Below are 26,244 nucleotides of genomic sequence, written 5' to 3'. Positions count from 1 at the left end.
GTTGGAGGAAGCTGATGACTTCCTGGTCATTCACTTGCTTGAGCGGAACTACTTGTGTCCACTGTGTGAAGTAACGAGTAGCTGTCAAGATATAGCGGTGTTTTTTGACAAATGTGGGAAAATTTCCCCGATGATGTCTAGCCCCATTGTTGGAATGATTCAGTCACTGCAACAGAGTGCAGTGGGGCTATTGACCTTCGTGTTCTGCTGGCGCATTACTAACAGACTAGGAACTTGCGAGCGTAAGCGTGTGCATCCTTGAACAATTTGAGCCAGTAGAAACCAGCTCACATAACTTTGTGTGCAATCTTATTTCTCGTGAAGTAGCCCCCAAATGATCCATCATGCACATTATGCAAAACCTTCTCTGAATCACATGCCTCCAGGCACCTGAGCAAGATTTTGTTACTATGCTTACTGTAAAGCACTCTGTGCACCAACTTATAGGATAAAGCTTTAAGGTGTAGTGGCCTCTTCTATCTCGTGGAGAAGTGAGAGGGTATGGTGCCATGCTCAAGGTACTAGTGCACATCTTCATACCAAGAGTTTCCACATGCGATGGATGGTGCTCACTCTACATCATACATCTCAATTTCTTACTCCCAACCAGCGAGCTCTTTCTCTTCCTCCTATGCATGGACTGCCTCAGCTGCAAGTCTGTAGAGACCATGATCCTTGATAGTGTGAGCTAGATTGATGTCAAGATCATACTCTTGCAATTCTATCATCCAGTTCGCACATCATTCACCAATCTCTTGTTGTACAAGCAGTGCGTGGACTACTGGGTGAGGCACATAGATAATGTAGTGGTTCTTCAGCAAGTAGGGTCTGAAGTGTTTCACCGCCTTGTATACTGCATATGCTTGTTTGTCAATGATGGGGTATTTGAGTTCGGGTCCCTCCATGATTGTTCTCATGAAGAATATGGAACGTTCGTCGTTCAACTCATCCTTCTGAGTGAGTATTGTAGCATGCGAGTTGTCGAAGGCAAAGGTGTATAGCAAGAAATCTTTATTAAAATCTAGGTTGTAAAGTGCAGGTGCTTCTATTATAGCTTGCTTTATATGGGTGAATGAGTTATTTTCCCTCTTGCCCTAGCTGTAGATTGCATCCTTCTTGATCATATATTGCATTGGTTTTACTATCTATGCATCGTCCCAGATGAACTTCCGGAGGAAGTTTATCTTTCCCAAGAAGGACTGCATTTCTTTCTTGTTGGCTAAGTGAGGGATTTGTGTAATGGTCCGAACTCAGTTTGGATCATCCTTGATTCCAATTCTGGAAATGATGTGACCAAGGAGGTTCCCCTCAGACACTAAAAACACACTCTTTTTGGGATTGAAGGAAATCTTGTATTTTCGGCATCACTCGAATATCTTATTCAGATGGCGTATATGTTCTGACCATTTTCTTGTAAAGATAGTCTTGTCATCAAGGTACACCACTACGTTCTGTCCGATGAGTCCGCGAAAGGCAATTTCCATGGTGTGTTGAAAGGTTTCACCTGCATTCATGAGCCCAAATCGCATTCATCTATATGTGAACATACCCCGCTTGGTACAGAAGGTAGTTTTGAGTTGATCAGGTTCCGCTACCAGAACCTAGTTATATCCCACAAACCCATCAAGTAAGGAAAACATCTATGCCCCAGATAATGTCTGTAAAATATTCTCCATAGACAGCATGGGGTAATTGTCTTTGTCCAAGGTGCAGTTCAAGTTTCGGAAATCAACACACAAGCAGATCTCCCCAGAATTCTTATGTACAAGAACAAGGATGGAAGCCCATGTGAAATGATGAACTCTGTATATGATTTGTGCATCCAACAGCTTGGTCATCTCTTTCTGTATGAGGTGTTCAAGTGATGGATGTACTTTCCTCAACTTCTCCTGAAATGTCTTGACCCCTTCTTTGATTGGAATCACATGTTGGATTATTTGTGTGTCATACGTTTTCAGATCATCATATGTACATCTGAACACATCCCGGTACTTCTTGAACAAGCGAACAAAGGATTTCCACTCTTGCTATGTGTAACATGTACCGAGATTAACGAACTTCAGATCTTGTTATGTTCCAAAGTTTATCCGTTCATGCATCATGGTGGAATTGTGGGTTTTGTTGTTCCTTGGCCCCTGAAAGCAGTTCTGCAAGTCATAGAGATTTTCTAGATATACCACACCCTTGGGGATGTGGTTTCCTTTCTTCTCATTAGCCCCAGCTTGTAGAGACTGCTCATGCTCATCTTCATAAATCGTTGTGTCCTTGAAGACATCAGTGTTGGCCATAAATAGCAGTATTTGTTGTTCATCGTCAAAAACACGTAGATTAGTTATGTTATCAGGGATAGAAGTTGTGTTTGCTAAAGCATTGGCAGCTGCATTACGCGTTCTTAGCACAATAGCGATATTGAATGCTTGGAAATTTGAGATTAGTCACCATAGCCCTTGCTGGTAAATTTTGAGATCAGGTGATAAACAGTGTATGGTGTTACGTACCTATCGTACCGTTATTTTGAATCACCTACCACTTTGAGCGAAGCAATGTTGAGGTTGATGGCCTTTTGCAAGCTCAACATGAGTGCTTCGTATTCAACAATGTTTTTCATGCACTCGAACTCCAAGTGGCTTGAGATCAAATGTTTCTTGTGTTTTGTGTCAATCAAGACACACCCCACTCCAGAGCCATCCTGTGTCTCTGATACGACAAAGTACATGGTCCACAACTCATCTATGCACTAACCGTTTGACGCACTTGTACTACTTCTACTGCTACTAGTGTTACTATGTGTTGTACAGGTTTCATTTCCATCAGTTGGGCAAGGAGGAGACCTAATTGTGTGTCTGGTGAGGTTGGAGCTGGTTGTGCAAGATAACACCCCAGCATTGTTTCTAAGAGGCAGTTGCTGAACATAAGCTCTACGAAAGTCAATGGTTCATTCTCACCATTGATGGGAGTGATGTTGTGTCTCATGTATCTCTCGGACAACACCCGAATCTGATTGCTTTTTCCTTGGTACAAAAGCCACAAGTGTAACCAGTTTGTAGCAAAGTACCCATTCAACTTGTTGGTCCAGTCTTTGTTGAGTAGTAATCCATATGCTTCTGGTATGTCCACAACAATGGTGTTGATGCACTGGTGAACTCAGTCATCAATAGATAGACGGATGATCACATCCCAAAGTTCACCAATGGTTGGTACGCATGTCCAATCAAGTTGGATGATCTATGAATATGTCGTGCTCCATTGCGCATTGATCTTCTTGGCAATGGAGAGTGGCATGATGTTGGATGATGTGCCAGAATCAACCAAACAATTGTGAACATTGCATTTAAATGTTTCTAATGAAAGAAATAACAGAGGGCAAACCGAGTTTGCTTCTTCCATTCAGAGTGTGTTAAGCACACTTGTAAGTGAATCAGGAGATGTGCTTGCTCCCTTTCTAGTAGAGGTTGTGTTGTCTACATATGTTTGCCCCAGTGCATGTAGCATAATATCCCACTAAATTTGAATCTTATCCAAATTGAGAAAAGCGATGTTTGCACAAGTTTTCTTCATGTCTTCCATAACGATGTAGTCAAAAGCGGGTAGACTCACCGAGATGTTCGGGGTTGGAATCATGTTTGTATTGTCCAGCAGAGTGTTCTGTAGTTTGCTGCTCATGGATGTACACTTTTCTGTCGCTCTGTTCCCAGGCTTGCTTTGTGTTTTTTTCTTTTGGACAGTTGGTGGATCAACCTTCCTCAATAGTTCAAGCTTTTCTTGCATTTCCCCAAATGTAGGGGGAGCCCCTTGACTTCTGAGATTGTATCAACCATTTTTCTTTTGGGGATGCTTCTCGATGTTCATGTTGTGCGTTCCTTGTGAGCACTGATACATATTAATTACCTACCCAGTGTTGGGTGCCTCATCAGGTGCAGCATTTCCGTTGTCATGTGTATCTCTTGGCTGGCATTGCGTACTTCTCACTACGTTTAGTGCGCGATTGCATACTAAGTATGCAACTCGTTTCCAATCCAAACAAGACACTTTCGGGTGATCATCTCTATGGAATGATAAAAATTCATCATTCTTGCATTGTTTTATCTGGAACACTGAGCTGGAGCTCTGTGCAGTTTTAGCCAGGAAGTGGTTGCTGCATAATGACATGCTTCCTTTTTATTTTCTGGGAGGCTGACTTCTCACAGATGTGTCGATGGTTCATTGTTTTAGCTCAGACACCTCTGTTGTCGGGTTCTTGAAAAGACGAGTAAGGGTCTCAATGTCACATGCTTCCTTGTCTTTACCCTTGCTCATCGCAGCATGGGGCTTCCCGCTTGTATATCTAGTGTCTTTTGCAGGTTCATCATCCTTGATGACTCCAATCATGCACAAGTATTTCTCTACAGCGATTGCCTCTTCGCAATTTTCTTCTAGTGTTGGTTTTGCATCTCGCTTGATGAACTGTGTAATGTTGGTTGGCAGTGCGGATGTATAGTAGTCGACAGTGATGGATTCATGAGGTTTTGTGTCTACTGCAAACTTTTTCAATGTGCGCAAAAACTTATGATTCAAACCTTTTACCTTTTCTTTTGCCTCCATCTTCAGACTGCCCAATTCTTTGAGAAACATGGTCAGGGTCTTACGATAGCAATTTTTTCCAGAAACATTTGTTTGAACATACCCCAATTATGGATGGAGTTGATAGGACTGATTGATACCATACTATTGTGCGGCCATCCAAGGTACATAGAAACAATCTGCATGCCACATCGTCATATCGTACCTCGAGTGTTTGTAGTTGTAGGTAGAAGTTGTCTAAGTGATCTTCTGCCCTCACTGCTCTGTCAGGGTCATACTTTGTGAGAATTCTCTCTGAAAACTTTGGCATCTTGGGCAAATCACCTGGGAGAGCCAATGGTCCTAAGTCATCCATTCCAATATTTTTTTAACCATGTCTTCTTCTTCTTTGTCCTCCTCCTCTTCTTCAGAATTTGATGGTTCCAGCTCTGAGTCTGTTGGTTCGTCTTCACCTCCATCTCCTTTGTTACCTTCCCTCCACCTCCTGTACCAGAATCTGAGCCCAAGATCACGAGGGTGTCTTGTTCTCCCTGTTGGAAGACTAGAGGTTCCTCTCCATTCTCAACAACTTTTGCCAAACCTTCGAGTGTGGCAAGAACTGCTTCTTCCACCGATGATACAACAACTCCTGTGGGAGTGGTCTTTGGCTTTCTTGATGCGTATGGAAGATCTTGTATTCTTGGGATTAGTCCAACTACTTTTGTGAAATGATGGGTGATGGGATGGACAAAGCGGTGGTGCTGATACGAAATTTTGTTTTCACATCTGGGAAGTGAGCAGTAACCAACTTCAGAGTTTCACGTAGGTTAGAGGGAGTGCGAGTTACTGCCTTGACCAGATGATTGATGATTGGGTGTGAGAGAACATTCGCCATAAACAAATAGAAACCCTCCTTTTAGTACCAGAAATGTTAACAGTGCTGGACCTACCAACACTTAGGGGATCTCCCTGGTATGAAGTCCCAACTAGACCTCACACCGTTTGGTGTAGGAGTCCCATTCAGTATGATGGCCTAGTTGCCATTGTATTAAAGGTTTGCCTTAGATCTTGCTTGTCAATACATGAGAGTGGTCTGATTTGTCTTCGAAAACCGAGGTTCATATGCCTGGTGAGTGGTTAGTGTTACTTGTTTCAAGGTTCTTTCACCACAGAGGGAGATGGTGGAAGTGAGTCTCAAGTCAAAAGGGAATAGTCCCAACTCTATCAGAGACACATAACACAACAGGACATGTGCAACTTCCGACAGAGTAGTCCACATAGATGCGACAGTCACAAAACACACATTGAATGGATAGCATCTACAACACCCAGTGGAATAGTCCACACATGTGCAACGGTCGTTGTAACAAGTTTATGAGAATGGTTCTGTCGAGTGTTTAGTGGAATAGTCCACATGGGCAAGACAAAGTTGACAACTTATACAACACATTTTCATAAGCATATGTATTAGAACAACCGAAATAGCTCAACTATCTTAATACAAGTTAAAGAAACATGCATTACAAGTGTCCAAAGAATAGTCTTACAAACAAATACAATACATGTGTGAAAATGTGCTGGCCTGTTATCAGGCTTCTGAGTTAAACGAAAGTTCCAAGACACATCGGTACACCATTACATCACTAACTATGATAGCGGGGCGTTGGAGCCACTACTTGCTCCTAAAAGAAAAGACTACAGACTCTTAAGGCTATGTGGGAGGAGGCAAGGTGAAAATTCTTTTTCATGTACAAATGAGGGGTATACATAGCCAAGGGTGAAACTGACCCTTGTGATTGTTCGACTTCCCTCATGACTATTTGACTTACATGACTCTTCAACTTTACATGAATCTTCAACTTTACATGTTAGTCTCTTAGGCTTCCACGTTACATTACATCGATTACAACAATTAGGCCCATAGTAGTGATGTGGCCGAGATGACTCATGACATGACTCGACACGACAGTGCTGGTATGTTCATGTTGCTGCTAGTGTCCATGTCGAGCTGCAATGTTGTTGAGTGATAAATGTGCTCTTGGTGTATCATAGCTTCACCTTTGCATGGCAAGGTGGGTGGAGTCTTAGATGGTCTTGGTGTTCAGTTAATGTTGCACGTGCATGTGTCTCCTTCACTTGTACTTGGCATACTCCATGTGTTCATCCATTCATGAACAAGTCTCTTAGCATGCTCTCCATGTTCATCACATTCGTCGTCGCACCATGTCTCATCCGTGTACCTATATCTGCAATCAATCATGATGAGACGACATCAAATCTAGAAATATCCTAGTCTACCATGATGCATTATCTTACGCTTTTAGGTGCAGGTGACCGAGAGAGAGGACAAGGCTCTAGAACTATGCAAAGCACATTTCAGGCCGAGATGCAGGCTCCAGGCATTGCCAATGAAAATTGCGCAAAGGTCACGGGAGGCTAAGGTGGGCAGTCTGGATCAACAGTGACTGTCTGTGGGATCTAGCTCATGTGAAGGGAAGATCTGCACAATTTTTCCACGGAGACAGTGCAGGCAGCATGGTGACACTATCAATGAAAACTGCACAAGTTCTCCAGGGAGGCTAGCAACGGGCTATGGGAGGTTGCTGGCCAAAACTGTGCAGATCTGGGAGGCTGGACTATAGGACATCCTTGTGCATTTTCTAGGCTGAGCAAGATTTTGGGCAACTGGGAGGTAGCCCATGAAAACTGCACAATTTTTAGGAGGAGTAGCAGGACGGCTAAGAGGGTGACTAGCTGATAGAAATGTGCAATTTTTTAGGATAGTACAGTGACAGGAAGTGGGTGTTTGTCCGGCATGTCTATGAAATTTCTTCATTCAGCGAAAGAAATCATGCTTGGCAGCTTCTGTGCAATTTTTTGGAGGAGTGAGGCCCGGGGTCACTGCCCAGTCAAACTCTCCAGTTGACTAGCTGGAGGCTTGATGGCTTTGCTTGCAGGAAACGTAGATTGAGATGGTTTGCTAAGAAACTTCTATGTTGTTTTGGGTGACAGTCAATCAAATCGACTCCAGGATTGCGCAGTGCAAACTACCTGGGAGGCAGCCTCAAGCTCTATGCAAATATGGGCAGTAGTAAATGATCATTGAGGGCTAAGACTACGCAGTGCATCTCAAGGAAGGTCCGGTTGTTTGGGGGTGGTCTAGTCGACAGAGATTCAGCAAAATGACTAAGTGTGTGAGCGCGTGAACTTGTGCATACATGACCTTGCGAACACACACTCAACATGACTCGACAACAAGACACCTCAACTCAACAAGACAACATGCACTCAGTGTGACTGGCCCACGGTGTAAGTGGCAAGCGTGACACTTATGATAGATCGTTGAATGACCGTGACGACACTTGCATGACATTGCATGCAACTTCGTGTGTGAGTGCGGCAGATGCTTACATAGCGAATACAACTTGTACACACGAAGATGGACTTTGTGCATAGCCAGAACATGGTTGCAAGCATGACATTGTGACCAACATGATAAAAGATGTACAGTAAACAGTCAAGAGAGGAGGATGAAAAGACTCACCGCGAGCAGTGGGATGAGTACGAGTGCTTGCAAAAATCAAGGAAAGAACCTAAGGAAGGCTTTGAAATTGGATACAAGCCAAAATTTTGGAGAGTGTTGCAGCCACTACAATAATTCGTCAAAATACCTAGTCACCTGCATGAAAACTTCTTTCACTACGATGTTGATATGCCTGTTGTTTCATATGATTTTGCGCTAGATTGAGGTTACCCTTTAAGAGTTGAACTTGTTGTTGACACTCGATCTGATCTTCCACTCCTTGAACCTTATAATTTTCTCTTAAAGATAATGTGATGGATGGTGGGTGATATCCATAAAGTGCCATAAATGGGGTCATTTTTGTTGCAGTATGGAAGGAAGTGTTATACCACCATTCAGCTAGAGATAACCACTTGACACATTATGTTTCTTTATCTGATACAAAGAAACAAAGATATCCTTCCAAACATTTGTTCACTATCTTCGTTTTCTCATCAAATTGAGGATGATAAGATGTGCTATGAGCTAATTGAGTACTAAGACAAGAAAATAATCCCATCCAAAAATTTCTAATGAAAATGGGATCTCTGTCACTTACAATAATCTTTGGGTTTCCATGTAGATTTTGAATCGTTTCAATAAATTCAGTAGCAATTGTACTTTCTTTAAAAGGATGAGATAATGCACAAAAGTGTGCATACTTAGTAAGTCTATGAACTACCACCATGATGACACTCTTTCCTTCAGACTTGGGTAAACATGTGATAAAATCCATTGAGACCTCCTCCCAACTCTGACTTGGAATGACTAAAGGTTGTAATAGAATAGTGGTCTTAATTGTCTCAACTTTATTTTGTTGGCAAACCAAGCATTCTACCACAAACATCTAAATATCAAATTTAAGGTCATCCCAAAAAATTTCCCTCTTGACCATGTGGTAAGTTTTTAGAAATCCTGAGTTCCCTCATAAGAGAAAGGTGTGCAATTACAAAAGAATATTTTTCTTGAGTTGGGAAGTCTTACAAAGATATAAGCTATCTTTGTACTTGTTGATGGTGTTGGACCCACCAACATTCAAGGGGTCTCCTCGATATATGGTCCCAATTAGATCTTGCATTGTTTGGGATAGGAGCTCCATCCGAAATATGGCCCTGTTATTGGTTGTCTCAAATATATTTGTTGGCACTAAATCTCATTAAGAGAGAGGAGTGCAAATGTGCCTTCAAAAAGAAAGGGGGTGTGCCTGGTGAGCGTTCGGTCGTATGTGTGTCAAAGTTCTTTCACTGTGTAGGGGGAGGAGAAGTGAGCCTCTAAGAGAGAGGTAGTAGTACCACCCTACTAGAGACACACATAAACAAGAAGAATCTATACAACATCAAGAGGAATACTCCACAGAGGTGCAACAGTCTCTGCAACCAATGTAACAAGGAAGATTTGTCTAATATCCAGTAAAATAGTCCATGAGGATGTGATAGCGATAATAATAATTACAACACATTCTCAATAAGATAAGTACCAAAATAACCGAAATAGTTCAACTAGTTTAGCACATATGAAAGCAAATATGAATTACAAACATTCACAAAATAGTATTACAAATATCCATAATCCAAGCATGAAGAACGTGTTGGCCATAAGGCTTCTTATATTAAGTAAAAGTTCCAAGACACATGTGTACAATGAACACCACTAACTCCAATAGTGGAGTGTTGGAGCCACTTCTTACTCCTCAAAAGAACTAGTGTGTCTCTCTAGTGCTTTGTGGGAGGATCTAAGGTGAAAAATCATTTTCTCATACAATGAGGGTGTATATATAACCAATGAGGTGATGCTTCACCTTCCTTGTGACTCTTTGGCTACCCTCATGACTTTTCGACTTTACATGACTCTTCATATTCCTTTGAGCACCACCTACAAAAGAATAATTGTTCTCTCTGCTGAATGAGAAACTCTAGCCAACACTTAGCCAATTATTTTCTCACCTAACCTCTTATTTCCTTGCACAAATCCTGAGGAAATTAGCCCCTAAAAGATAGGAATTTCCTCCAAATTGATTATGCAATTCGAAGGATTGATCTCCTAATGCATGCAACATGTGTACACTCAAAACTAATCTACAATTGATGTTACATTGCCTTGTCATCTCCACTTTAGCTGAGGAATTCAAATTCCTTGCATGCACTAACTATTTTGGGTTGATTGATCAGTTAACTGACACATCTCTGAGTTAAATTGTTGTCCCACTGCACAACTGACCTTCCACTGACTCTATCAATAATTAGAGGTCAGTTAACTTAATACCACTTAAAATAACTGAACTGGATTGCTAAAATTTAGCAATCACACATGCATAATTGAGCTCTAACGCCTCTAACTCAAATTTACTAAGTTAACTAAGTGACAAGAGCCATGTCACACTAGTTAACTGCCTCCAAGTTGTCGAGTTGATGTGCAAATTTGATTTACTCAATTTGACTAAGGCTAAAGTCAAATTGAGCCTTTCTTGCTACATTTTTTTTAACAGTCTGCCTACTTGTCAAGTTGGCCCTGCCCCAGAAGGCATGCTATTCGTACCCCTCTAGACAGTATAAATAGAGGATGATTTGAGTTCATTTAGACACACACATAATTCGCTGGTTCTAAAATTTCGCAGAAGGAGGGTTGAAGACTATGACTGAAGAAGAGTTTCTCTTGAAGTCTGATTTGTGGAAGAGAGTTTCTCTTGAAGTCTGATTTGTGGAATTTCTGCCTTATTACATCTTTTGTTGAAGATTTGTTGTTGGTCTCTTGTTGATGGATTTTTTGTGCAAAAGGGAGGGTTTGACGTGGCATCTATAAGGGTCATTGGTCATGGATATCTCAGTTTGAACTGAATCTATAAGAAGAGAATTTTTCTAGGTTTTCCCCTTGGAGGTGTTTTGCTCGGGCTTGGACCCAATATCTTGTGTTTCTTGTGTACTATGATATTCATGTTTTTACATTTGATAATTGTTTGATGAAGAAGAACATAATTCAATTATTAAGAAGCCAACAAATTTCACAAGTAATTATCAAAGAAAAAGAAACTTCTAATTTAATATGCAAGCCTCATGATTTCTCAACACAACTGACGCTAGAGCTCAACAAAGGGGCAAGGGAGTCAACATAGATATACTGGGAAAAAAACTCCACCAAACATCCAAGAGGAAATGAAGACCATGGAGGAGGTTGTGAGAATGGAATGCATATTCATCCATAATGAGGGAATAGACACTGAGATGGGGAAATGGATACCGCATACTGGAAACAACAGATATTGGGATACCAAGTACCTCGGACAATTTATATACATTGATAGAAAAAAATAGTAGTAGGCAAGTTGTTACTAGAATGGGATGGGGCCTACCATAAAATTGTGTCACAAGTATATGAATTGTAGCTTTAAGTCAAAAACTATGGATGCCAAGATTATAGCCTTAGTAAAAAATTCTCATGAATTGGAGTTTGAAGGGTCAAAGCATACTCCAAGCTAAACTTCCATTGCACCAATTAGCATCCCCTCGAAAAAATTTCTAACATCCAAAAATTATATGTAATTATGCACTAATTACTTGAACAATCTCCTCTTGTATCTTTGATAGATAATTTGCTATAGATAAGATGGTTGAAGGACTTTTTTTTAGTTGTTTATCTAGTTTCCATCGTGACAAACAAATAGACCCAATATATGTATAGTTATTATCATTATCATCATCATATAAATAATAGATTGTAAAAATTAAAATATATACATAATGTAAGCACTAAGTTGTACATGTCATATCTCCTTTAGAATAAAACCGGTTGGTATACATACCATATCTCCTTTAGAATTGAACTTATAACTTCTTAATACAAAACACATATTTTTAGTCATTAAACCTTTTCAAATTTTATAAATTTATTATTTTAAATGTACATTAAAAATGAATATATATATATATATATATATATATAAACTTAATAATAATGAATAAGTATCTAATTTAGAAATCATAACTAAACTAAATATTAAATTGGTATATAAAAATAATAATAATAAAGAAATAAAAAAAAATTATATTTGGAAATCAATTTATAATAGTACACCTACAAATTTAGGAAATAATTTGAAAAATATAACAAATACACATATACATGTAAAACAAGTTTGTGATGCTTCATAAGGATTCAAACCAGATCATTATTCATAGAAACTTTGTTAACAAATCATTTATAAAAACTTCGTAAAATATTATTAAAAAAAAGGTACGATGTATTTACACACTATGATGTTGAGAACAACTATTTTTACACACAAATTGACTGCGGAATAATCAGCCATGGGTCTGTATTTTCAAAAACATTTCATAAAACCTATTGAAATTTTCCAAACCAAAGGAGTTTAAAAAAAGCATTATAATGTGATGTTACTTAAGAATTTGACACCAGACTCATCATTCATATGTGTGTTTTTCATAAACGTTACCATTAATATTAACTGAAATGAAAAAACAAAATAAAAAATAATTTGAATAAATGTGTTTTTCTCCCTTCATTTAAATTTATTTTCAGAGTATTTAGCTTCTTGCAAATTTGTTTGTTATGAGTAACATAGTTTCTCAGACAAGCAGGAAGCTTTTCTAACCAGAAAGCTTCAAATTTAATTAATTGAGAATCATAAAACAAGTTTAGAAAAAGTTGATAGATAAGAGTTACAGAGTTAATAATCAAAGTCAAAACTTTGAAAGTTAAGAATATGCTTAAAGAATCAAAATTTAAAATTTAAGGTTAAAGTTAAATATAGACTTACATAGTTAATAAAATTCAAAACTTTGAGAATTAAGAATATGTTTAAAGAATTAAAATTTAAAATTTAAGATTGAAGTTAAATATTTAAAATTAAATTTTAAAAGTAAGATGAGTGCTAAGGTGTCACAGATAGACTGTGAAAATGAAAATGAATAAAAATCTGAAGTACAATCTAACACAAAGTTTAAATCCATGAAAGTGAAAAAGTAGCCAAGCTTGAAAACAATTAACTCCAAATACAAAGCAAACTTTCCTTTCTTATTTGTTATTCTTGCAAAACTTAGTTCAAGTTACAATGAGAAATAAACCTAGACTCAAACTCTCCTAGATGATAGATCCAAGTACCAGATCAAATTTCAGCCTAACTGGGATGGTCTGTAGGACATTGAATTGACATTGAAGTCCCCCAAAAATCAAAAAATACAGCATTCAGCGTTGAAAAAAAAATCAGAAGCTCACTCAACTTTGATGAGGATGAGCAGCCTGTGTGTCTCAATTGTTTCTGAAATTTGCAGTTTCTTTCTTTCTGGTGACAGCCCACCACTATTCTTCCATAAACCATAATGAAACTCTTGAGGGATACAAGCCTGTACAAAAATCTAAATGGTGTACATGACTTAGGGTCAGTGGGTTCTTTTTTTCTTGATCTTGCTCAATAATGAGGAGGATGTCACCACTATTCTGCCATAAACCATAATGAAACTCTTGAGGATACAAGCCTGTACAAAAATCTAAATGGTGTACATGACTTAGGGTCAGTGGTGGGTTCTTTTTTCTTGATCTTGCTAAATAATAAGGAGGCCTTGCAAATATTTAGTCTTGTTGTTCTGGTCTAACGGTTATGTGGAGAGGTTTGGTCCCACATAATTAGTCTAGCTGCTGTAGTGCAACGGTTATGTAGAGAAGTTTGGTCTCCAGCGGTTATGTAGAGAAGTTTGGTCTCCACAAGTCTCGTGATCCAATCCTGAACCGACACGAAATGCTCCAGATATAATTTCTTCCATGGGAAGAAAAGGCGGCCTTGCAGATGCCCATGATGTATACCCATCACCACCACGTAGAAGATTTGAAGGCAAGTTATACATGATGGGTACATCACTCTGTAACTGTGGTGGAACCGTGAGGGGCAAGGAATCGTCTTGTACCTGTAAAGGGGCTGGCTCCTCATCTTCATCTAGGGGCAGCCGATCATAACCAGCATTCATGAATGAAGCCGCTGTGACGACAACAGAACCAGAGGCAACGAGCGCGCGCACAACGCTGCCTCCCATGACCTGTCCCTGCCCACCGGCTAAGTAAATGGTGAGCCCCGTTGCGTCGGGTGGAACCGGAGGCGGCAGAAAGACTCCGGACAATGAAATAATCTCAAAGTGGCCATGCAGAGACACGATTGCACCCGGCGCCGCGGGTTGGCGGAGGGTGACATTGGTCACGGTTCCGCTGCCGCTCAAAACGCAGATTCCCTGCTGCCTCCGGCTGGCGAAGGTGGCAACGCTCTCAGCCACGTCGCAGCCATTGGAGATCTCGAGCACATGGGCGCGGAGCGCCCGAGGGCTTTCTTTGTTTATGATCACCGAGGGCTTCGGCTTGTTCCTGGAACCGGCGGGCCTTCCTCTGGATCTCCGGTGGCCAATTTCAATTTCCTGATCTCCTGCGCGTGCGCCTTCAGTTTCATCGAGAACGCCGGATCCCCTTTTACCCCGACCGCTGCTTCCGCCGTTCTCGTGCAGGTGCCAGTGGCTCGACGCCGCGCCTGGATTCACCGTCCCCGCCATGGTGGTGCAGAGTTCACCTGAACCGAGGCCTGCAACTTGAGCTTCAAAATGATGAATCCACAAATGCAAAATTGGAAGAAAATTTGTAGTCGGGCAGTGGCTTTGTCTCATGGTGGTGGGGCCAGAGATCCAGAGTGGGGGTTGGTACCCGAGTCCCTGTGATTCGGTGTGGGAATAGGGGCCCCGTGGTTTGGTGGGCCACGGCCCACAGGTGCCGCTGCTGGAGCCACCTTGTCTCATTCGATCGTCCGCTCAAAATACGGCTAACCGTTCTGCAACCTGATTGCCTCCGTCATTTTTTTAATTCTGATCTACTCGTTTGCCTTTCTTTTTGCCGACAGTCGTGAATATACAGTCTGCATGATGTGATTAATCACTTTGGCCATCGAATGCAGAAGGATCTTCTAATTTATCTGTTAGATTTTTTGGGGGCGGTTTTTGTTTTTTTTTAAACCAAAATGGCTTAAAATTAGATGGGAGTTCCCTGAAATTACAATTACAAGTTTTAGTTGTGAACTTTCTACAATTTCAAGTGTTTTAATAGTCTTTCAGCATCCTATGTAGTTAAAAACCTAGTTTAAACAATAAAGATTAATATTTGACCAAAAAACATTCACGGACCAAAAAACCTAATATCTAGACCGCATCTTATTTTATGGATGTCTTATTTGTGTAATTTTTTACCCTGTAGTCTAACTTCCATGATAATACATTTTTATGCATAAATAGACTCAATACCATGAAAATCCCTAGGGCACCTGTATTTTACAAATTAAACGACTTAAAATTAACCAAAAAAAATGTAGTGGAAAAGGTGGTCTATAAGTAGACTACACCAATTTTCAACAGGTAGGTGGAATTATAAATTTTCATGATAAAATTACCATATATATATATATATAAATAAATTTGGGTAGTGAGACATGTCCACATGGATTGGACTTCCAAGCACTTAAATATACAAGAGCTTGCCAACATGCATTTTGCTAATTGTACTACCACTTTTATAAAATTACCATAGAATTATTTGAGATGCAAAAATTTATTTAGAATATTTACATTTTATTTTTAAAATTACAATGACATGAGCTTGCCAACATGCTTTTTGCCAATTGTACTAACACCCTTATAAAATTACCATAAAATTATTTGAGATGCAAAAAATTATTTAGAATATTTACATTTTATTTTTAAAGCTTGCCAACGTGCTTTTTGCCAATTGTACTACCACCCTTATAAAATACCATAAAAAATTTTGAGATGCAAAAAAATATTAAAAATATTTACATTTTATTTTTAAAATTACAATGACCTGAGCTTGCCAACATGCTTTTTGCCAATTGTACTACCACTTTTATAAAATTACCATAAAATTATTTGAGATGCAAAAATTTATTTAGAATTTTTTTTTTTTTTAATTACAATGACCTAAAATTATTTACATTTTATTTTTAAAATTACAATTACCTAAAAATTATTTGAGATGCAAAAAATTAGATATCATTTTTTTTTGGGGCGTTCAAGTGGGTTAAGTAAGTTATTCATCCCATTTCCATGAAACCCCCAATACTTAATCCAAAAAATTATTTATAATATTTACATTTTATTTTTAAAATTACAATGACTTTTTATAATATAGTTTAATGGAGCAGTCTAACTAATAAATAAAATAACTTTTTTCAATTTTGAAAAATCATTTTGTATATTAATTAGACAATGCTTAAATTATTTATTGTATGTTTTTTTATTCAGATTATATTTTCATGTAGTTTTATTTAAAATTAGATTATTTTTTTAATATGATTTTAATTTTAAAATTAGACAAATTTTTAATATAGTTTTAATTCTTTTAATTTATAAGTTTTATTTAAAATTAAACCAAAAAAATGAATTGAGAAATTTAAAATATACAATTTATTATTTTAAGAAAATTTCAAAATATTAAATATATTTACAAACAATAACAATTTACGATCTTTATAAAATTTTATATATAGAGAGATAAAAGTTTAAAAAATAAAAAATAAAATTAATGATTTTAAGCCTTTGCCATGGTCTGACTCTTCATCTAGTCCTGATAATGAACCACACTTGTTAGTTTGAAACGTCCTCCGCCAAAAATTTCTCTTATGTGATTTCTACCAAAAAAACTTTACTTAAAATCAATAACATCATCCATTTTCTTCTTTCTTATTTGCACTGCTACTAACATGTCTTACTATTTGAATTTTATGATTTCCATTACTACCCACCTATCTTATATTACTTAAATATAATAATATGAAAAATTTTAAATATATAATTTATTATTTTAAAATTTTCTCTATTAAAATTATATTTAAAAAAAAAAAATATATATATATATATATATATATAATTAAAAAACATTTTATTATTAAAATTTAAAAATATATACATCAATAACATTATCCATTTTCTTCCTATCGTGTCCATTACTAACCTGTTTTATTATTTGAATTAATAGAAATATAATTAAAATCGATGGAAATAAAGAAAATAGCTAACTTAATTCATATTTTTTTTTAAATGTATGTTATGTACATTTAACTTTCTTACTTTATTGGGTGGAGGGAGTTCGTGAACTTGGGCGGCGAACCTAGGGTTTGCTCGGCTCTGGCTGCTGCCTGAGCCTGCGGCGGCAGGGCTACTTGCTGGGGGGGTTCTGGCCGACCTTCCTTCTTACCTTCGCCTGATTTCTGTGCGGGGGCTCGACTTCTGGTGCCTTTCTGCAGAGGAATTCGTGCCTCTGGAAGCTCTGTGACCAGTTTTGTCTGCGGTGTGAACTTGACCTCGGCTCCCCTTTTTCTCTCGCGCGGTTTTCTTCCTCTGCGAGACTCGGGCTTTGGGCTGAGCGGCGGCGGCGTCCTCTGGTGCATCGGCGGCTCTCTGCTCACCGACAGACCTTCTGTCTTGCGGTTCAACAAGGGTTTTTGGCCTTGCGTCTTGTTCTGCGCCGCAGGAGGGGCCAAGGGTTTTTTGGGCTTCTGATCTTCTTCATGGGGGCGAGGTGGCTGCCCTAGTCGCCTCTGCCCCCGGAACCGACTCGCCTCAGCTCGTTCCGGGTCCTATTGGGCTCCTGTGCTGATGGCTGGGTACATTTTTGGTCCTCTGTTTGTCACCATAGCAGCTATGGAGAGTGTTGAGGGAACTGAGATGTAGAGTCTGTCTCTGCATCGATTCGTGCCGCTCGTCTATGGCTGTTGCTGGTTAGTTTATTTTCTGGCTTCTCTGGGTATATGGGTGGCTCTCTTTCACTGGCTTCTGCGGATTTTGGTGGAGAGTTGAGGGGATGGAGGAGGTGTCCTCCCATTTCGTGCCTCTCCCCACTGTCTATGGGCTGCCTTTTGAACTACTTCTGCACATACACAGGAGCTTTCGTTTATTTACTGTTTTATTAGCTTGTTTAGCTTGTATGGGTAGGGTTTCACTCCTGTTGGGGTTTACATACCCTCTTTCTGGTTGCCCTGTCTAAGGGTCTATCTGCTTTATCTTCTGGAGGCCCTGCTGAGGGCTGTATCTGCATACTTCCCAGAAGTATTGGTTATTGTAAGTGGTTTACACCACATTTCAGCATATGCTTCGGCATCAACAACATGTAATCTCTGTTATCTTCTTAATAGAAATTATGAACTCTATTTCTTCGGAAAAAAAAAAAAAACTTTCTTACTTTATTCTTTTACAAAATATTACTTTATTATTTTACAAAATATTTGTTATATTTAATATAGATTTTGTTATCGTATATAATTATTTAATTTTGGAATAAATAATTTTATTAAATAATTTTAAATTAATTAATTAATTTAATATTATGATCTATGAATTACGTATTTTTTATAATAATATATTTTAATATTTATATGATATAATTAAGAAGTAATATTTAAATAAAATGATTTTTATTATTTTTCTAATTTTAAATCATTAAATTTATAAAATCTTTAAATTACAAAAACTTACAATATCATCAAAATTTAGATTTATGTCATCAGATTTAAAAGGAAGAGACCAAAAGAATTGCCCTATTGAATTATACTATTAAAAAACAATATAAGAGCAATTCCCTATCTTAGTCTCATGAAATTGGTGAAGAAATAATGTTTTGGCACATAGTATAGCGTGGTAAAGCTGTAGTAAGATCACTTTATTTGTTTTTACTTTCATAAAATATGTCTTGTATACATCTAGAAGGACATGTTTATTTTGTACATTTTAACTTGTTTTAAATTTTTGGTACATAGATAATTAATTTATCGTGGCTTTTTCTTTGCGTTGTGGTTTTACATAAATTTTAAATAAAATGATCATGGTTATGAATAAAATAATTAATCTGTTTCATATATATATATAATTAAAATATGAAATTTTGTAGTTGTTTTGCTCAAGCATTTTTTAAAGAGATTTTTTTTAGTTTTTTTTTATGATCCAACCATAATTAAAACAAAAAACTTCTTAATAATTAGGAAGATAATCAAGCTCCACACCCAACAATATTCCACTTGGAGACTGATTATATCAACTCCATCATTGCTTCACTTGCTGGACAATGCCTCCACTTGGACCTGGTTGTTTCTCATCTTCACCATCGTACTTGAAGATCAACTGAAATTGACTAGAAACTAAGTTTCTCCCTGGTTATTACCTTTGTCAACATAAATGCAGGATTTTGGATAGTGTGTATCTTTTTTCAGCTTCAATTGTCCATCTTCTAGAATTGACCGTATGAAATGGTACATGAGTTGTATATGTTTTGTCTTAGAATGAAATGTTGAGTTCTCTACAAGATGAATGGCACTTTGGTTGTCACTATATAACTTGCTCATCTCCTGCTTCTTGCCCAACCCATCCATAAACCTTTGTAACCAAATCATTTCTTTACTACCCTCTTTAGCAACAACATACTCTGCTTCCATTCTCGAAAGTGCAACAATTTTTGCAATTTTGAAACTTAACTGGTAGTTGTTCCACCTACAATAAATGCATACCATGTGGTGCTCCTCCTATTATCTCAATCACCTTCCATATCAACATATCCCTATAAAACAATGCTTGAGCATCAAAAACATAATGCTTGATTAGTGGTACCTCTCAAATACCTGAGAATCCACTTCATTACCATCCAATGCTCTTTTCATGGATTCTTCATATACTTGTTCAGAACTCCCACTACATGTGCAATATTTGACCTCGTGCACACCATTGCATACATTAAGCTTACCACTATTGATGCATATCGAACTTTAGACATATAGTCCATCTCTTCATGTGTCTTCAGACACATCTCCTTAATTAGTTTGAAATGGCTAGCCAAAGGTGTATTAATTGGTTTTACATTTTGCATATGAAATATTTCTAACACCTTTTATATGTACTCATTTTGAGACAATGTTAATTTGTGATTTTTTTTATCTCTAGTTATTGTCATACAAAGGATTTGATTTGGAGCACTCAAAGCCTTCATTGCAAATGAATTAGTCAATTTTCCTTTTACCACATTTATTTCCTGCATGTTAGACCTTGCAACAAGCATGTCAACTATGTACAATAGCAACATAATCTGGTTGTCATCATTTTGTTTCGTAAGATAAACACAGTGGTCAAAGTGACATCTAGTATAACCTAGTTCAAACATAAAACTATCAAATTTAGATACCATTGCCTTGGAGCCTATTTTAATCCATACAATTTCTTCTTCAAATTTCACACTAATTTCTCCTTCCCTTTGACCTCATACCTTTGTGGCTGCTTCATATAGAACTCTTTCTCGAAATCCCCATGGAGAAAGGTTGCTTTTACATCTAACTGTTCAAGATGTAAATATTCTATTGCTACTAGACTTAAAATAGTTATGATTGAAGTGATTTTAACATCAAGAGAAAATATTTCATCAAATTTTATACCTTTCTTTTTGTGCGAACCCCTTCACCACAAGTCTAGCCCTATACCTTTTTTTTCCTCCATCTTCCTTCACCCTATAGACACATTTATTTTGCAATGTTGTTTTACTTGCAGACAACCTGACTAAGTATGAAGTCTGGTTATGTAACAAGGAGTCCATTTCTTCTTTCATGGCTTGCTCCCACTTCTTCCTGGTTTCTACCTACATTGCTTATTCATATCCTTCTGGTTCAACAAAATCAGTCAATAATACATAATATAATGAAAGAGAATATCATTCAAGGGGTCTACTTAACCTAGCTGATCTTCTAATAGAACTAGTAGGAGTTTGATGTCCATGTTGTTGTTGTTGTTGTTGTGGTTGTTGTTGTTGTTGTTGTTGTTGTTGTTGTTGCTATTGGTCATTATGATTTCCTTGCACCTTTGAATTTACTTTTCATGTGATCTCATCAAGCATTGAGTGCTCTGTGTTTTCTTTTTCTTGTTTATTTCCCTGCAACTAATCTTTGTTCAAAACCCTTTCATTAAATACCACATCTCTACTCCTGATGATTTTATGGTTCTCATAATCATAGAAGCGATAACCAAAATCATTAACACCATATCGAATGAAGGTACACTACTTTTATTTTTCCTTAAGTTTTGTTATGTTTTCTTTATTAATGTGGACAAATGTTTCACCAATGAAAGTCTTTAAAAATGAGTAGTTTACCTTTTTACCTGTCCATGCCTCCTCTAGAATACCACCATCCAAGGAACTTGAAGGCCCTATGTTTATTAGACAAACAACAATATCTACAAAATCTACCCAAAATTGTAATGGAAATCTTGCATGGAATCTCATGCACCTTGCAATCTCCATGATTGTCCTGTTCATCCTTTCTGACACGCCATTTTATTGTGGTGTTCTTGGAGCTATCTTCTCTCTACGAATTCCATGCTATGAACAATAAGTATCAAAATTATCGTTACAATATTCACCTCCATTATATGATCTAAGACACTTCAACTTCTTTCCTGACTCATTCTCAACCAAAGCTTTTCATTTCTTAAAAGTATCAAAGACATTAGATTTATTTTGAATACAATATACCTAATTTTTCGTAGTTGCATCTTCAATAAAAGTAACATAATAGTGAGATCCACCAAGAGATGCTACCTGAGTGGGTCCCCATACAACTGTATGCACAAGCTCTAATTTTCCACTATTCTTTTATTTACCAACTCTGAGAAATCTGACTACCATCTTCTTTTCGTAAACACAATTCTCACAAAAATCCAAATCATTGTGCTTCAAGCATGGTAACAAGTTTCTTGATTGAATAATTTTTATCCCCTTCTCACTCATGTGCCCAAGCCTATTGGTGCAGGGCTACACCCGCACATACCCACAGTATGCATATTAAAAATGCATCCACAATTGTCCCAGGATATTTAACTCTACAATGGAGTTAAATCTACAGACCATAATTGGTCAAGAGGCCCATTCATCAATTCTTGAGTATAGGAATTTAATCACCCAATCTGAAACCTCCTATCGGGACTCATATATCATCCCCAAGCCTTCAATGAGGCTTTGATTAAAGTCTTCCTTTATATTCTTCATATCGGAACTTAAATCCTTCGAAGCCTTTATAATCCTTCACCCACGCATATATATATCTTTCTCCCTTATAACATGGGATCATATATATATATATATATATATATATATATATAACACATAAACCATATATCATGCTTTTCCCTTCTAAAAACCACTTATAAAGGAAACATACCTTTACAAAGGAAAACTCCTCTTTCCTTAGCTTTTCTGCCTTCCCATATACACTCGCACAGTTTTCGAGATTAAACCTCAATCTCAATCAACTATCACTATATTCAGGACTTATCATATATGTGGTTATCACCCCTCCTCTGATTCCGATATGACTATCGAAAGTCGTAAACACATGCTTTATGTGAAAAGGCCCGCACTATCAAAAATATTAACTATTTGGGAATACATAGGAAATTCCCTCCGTTCATACCTTCTGGATTTAAAATTGTATAGACTTGAATCTATGTATCGTCAGGTCCGACACTGTAAAGTTCATTCGTCGAATGCCGATTGACCCCGACGCCCGATCGCCGATATATTGCCAACGTCAATCATCGATATCACTATCGGTGATATCGCAATTCCACTAAACTTCTAACCCTTGGCGCCTCTGATCGCCGATATGTGATTTAATCGGGACCGTTGATTTAGAAATGGTCCAATGGTCCACGATTAATCACGCTCGCTCTTTGTAAACTTCCAAGGTTTATCCTGATAGCTTTATAGGGTCTTCCCCCGCTATGATTTAAACTCGGCCGTTGATCTAAATGATCCAACGGCTCCTGAGCGTCACTTGCACTTCTCCACAATTCCTTTTACTTAGAAATTTTACATTGTTTCTTCAATTTCTCGGTGATTTGCTTCTTTAAAGGTTTTGACCTTCACTACTTCTGCTGCGCCACTCTGATGCTCCAATTCCCCTCCAAAGCTAACTCTGATTTTCACTAGGATTCAATGATTCCTCGTGATTCATCTCTGAGCATGTTACGCCCTTGCGTACTACAGAACTCTGCCTGCAATTCGTTACAGAACCTACGAGTTCATAATTCACATGAAATCAAATCATAAACACTCAATTCACGCATATGCACACTCAAAATCGAATTCCTACTCTGTATTAACACATAAAAGTAATTGATTACAATTGAGACTCTCGGTCTCTCTCACAGGCCTGATTCTCAACACTTGTGGCCTCTCCCTCTGCCCATAGGCTTACATACATATATATATGAAAACATTGGATCGGATCGTTGAAGGTCCGATCAATCCTCTAACAAAAGCCTAAAGCTCTACATGCATGCATACATGGCAGAAAAGCCTCCTTGAGACTTTATTCTATCTTTTCTCTATTTTAAAATAGAAAATCCTCCTTATCGCTCAATGGTCCACATCTATTCTCCCTTTTATGCCTAAAAGCTCTCCCTTGCTCCTAGGATCATGGAGCTACTCATGTTCTCATTTATTTGTTTTGAGAGCATCTAATTAAATCACACTTAAGGCCTAAATATTAAATTGACTTGAGACTTAGGAAACTAATTTCCCAAAAACACATGACCCCCTATGTCTACTAATTACAATGATTTTCCTTGGGCTGAATGCTCCTGCATCAGACTCCCAAAGTAGAAAATATTCATGATCTCCTGATCATGTGTCTTCTGGTCTTGGTCTTCCTGGATCCCACACTTTGTTTTGTAGTTGTCCAGATGCTTTATTCCTTTGCTGTTGCTGCACTTCTACTGTCTTTTGCTCCATTTTCTTTTTCCTGTCAATCAGATTCAAGTTCTGATTGATCTTGCTTGCTGTTGTTACCATTTTCCTCCATCTGGACTGATTCATCATCTGCTGCCATATTTCTTCAATTTCTATGTCCAGCATATCTTTGGGCTGGTCCATATTCTGCTTCTTACTTCTGCCTTCTTCTCTTTGTTTCAGGTTATTGTTGTTGTCTTCTATGCTGACTTTTCTTTTACTTGCTTCATCTTTTGGTTTGCTTGCTGCCATTTTTTCTTTACTTGTTGCCTCCCTATCATCCTTACCCTCTCTCATAACTAAATCATGATTGTTCAGCATTCTTTCCAGCAATTTAATTTCTCCATTCCATGGATTGAGTTCTTCCATAGAATTCTCTTCTTTCACTTTTATTTGACTGTTCACTTGTGCCAAATCTCCTCCAGCATCTGCAACAAAACCTGCACACTCAAAACACTTGTTAAAATTAAAAACATAAGGTTGTTGTGCCTTATCTTCCTTTGGCAACAATTTAGTTTGTTGTTCTATTTTCTCCTTCTCCTCTGTCAACACATTAGTATGTTGATTCAAATTCTCAGCAGAATTCATGAGACTTACAGTTAATCTCTCTTCTACATCATCGGTTCTAATGATGTCTTCCTGCTTGGGTTCATAGTAGTGAACTTCTTCTCCCTTAACCTGCTGCTGATTATCTTCACTTTGAAATTGTTTGCTTCCTACTTCCTCTTTACCATCTTCAAACAACCTCTACTCAATCTCTTTGATAACATACTCATACTCATTCATGCTGCTTAATGAACCTGCAAACAAATTATTACACCTTCCTGTCCTCATGGCTACTTGAGACACATCTTCTTCTTCAGAAACTATAACTGCAGCTTCTGTTCTACCATTAGGTTCTCTCATCAGTTTCTCCAGTAGTTTAATTTCCTCTTCACACTTAGCAAGCACTTCATCACAATACTCTCTTCTTCCAGCTTCATCCTTCACATGCTGTGTTACAGTATTAAAATGTTATCTTCCTTTGACCCTTGTAATCTCAAGGTCTTTCTGTTGTATCAAATCACTACTTCCCTCCTTCAAGAGGTCTTCTCCATCATACTCTATTCTTCTAGAGTACTCCTCCAGACTTTCAACATCTTCAAAAGATTGTCCATCCTCTTCAAAACACTCTTTTGTTAGTGTTCCTTTTCTCTTTGCTAAGTCTTTCCCATAGACTTCCTCTTCCTTAACATATTTCAGTAGATGTTCTTCTTCCCTACTATTTGTCTCAACAGTTTCCATTGCTATCTCTGTTGTGCCTATCATCATAGTGAATTGATGATCCTTTACTATGTTTTCAACTAAAATAGTCTCTTCCTCAAGTTTGTCTTTAGTCCCAGGCTGTTTATCTTCTCTGAAGATATCTTCAACTGGCTTCTTTTCTCCTGTAATATCTACCATCATACACAAACTATCAGTTTTAAAAATATAAGACCCTATGGTCTCACTTGATGGTTCAGCCATCATTTCTCCTTGTTGTTCTAAATCATTCATATGATTCAAAAATTCTTTGATAGTCTCTTCTTCAATCTCCTCAAGCCCTTCACTTGGTTGCTTGATATCTTTCTCCAACGATATATGAGACCTATCTATCTTATCTTTTTCCAGAACAAAATTTAGATTCTTCTGGTCTTCTTCCTTCTTCATGACAATATCAACAAATTGTCCTTCACCTGCAAACATACACAAATTGTCATATTTAAAATCGTCAAACCTTTTGGTCCCACTTGAAGTTTCAGTCTTCAAGTCTTCACTTTCTCCCATAAGTTCCCCTTGTTCTAGTTTACAAATCCATTCTTCCATTTCCAACTCAACTTCCTTGAGTTTTCCCTTCAGCCACTTTACTTTGTTTTGTTGTAGCCTTCTCTGCATCTCATTTCATTCCACTAGCTTCTTCCTCAAGACCCAACCTAGTCTCTAGCTTTCCTCAAGTATTTTGCTTAATGCATTGAGTTATTCTTTTAATTCAGCAACCTCTTTGTCAATTTCTTCTTGACTCATCTTCTTTCCATTTGCTTTGGCATCCTCTTTCTTATATCCTCTAATGTGGCTTCTCTATGAATCTCTGCTATGACTATCAATAGTCATCTTCTTTTCTTCTATCTTCATGAGCTCCTTTGCAACAAGCCTCTGCAACAACTAGTCCTCCTGGCTGCAACCTTACCTCACTAAGCTCTCCTCACCCAATCTTTTGGTAAGCACGGGTCCTCTGTCTGGAACCTCTCCTTCTTGAGCACCACCTTTTCTCCTTCTAGGCTTCTGCAATCTCTCACTCTCTCTTGAGAACA

The 26,244-nt window shown here is 37.8% G+C and overlaps 1 pseudogene; it reads right to left on the bottom strand.

Moving 5' to 3' along the window:
* Positions 1–13,112: 13,112 nt before the first annotated feature.
* LOC149234770 (AT-hook motif nuclear-localized protein 18 pseudogene) lies at positions 13,113–14,717 on the bottom strand (annotated as a pseudogene).
* Positions 14,718–26,244: the final 11,527 nt, after the last annotated feature.

The sequence above is a fragment of the Pinus tabuliformis genome, chromosome 8 (genome assembly GCF_031772625.1).
Source record: "Pinus tabuliformis cultivar Carrire ecotype Pingquan chromosome 8, CPIR1, whole genome shotgun sequence".
Lineage (NCBI taxonomy): Eukaryota > Viridiplantae > Streptophyta > Pinopsida > Pinales > Pinaceae > Pinus > Pinus tabuliformis.
The sequence above is the reverse complement of the archived record's forward strand: the minus strand, read 5'-3'. Positions and strand labels throughout refer to the sequence as shown.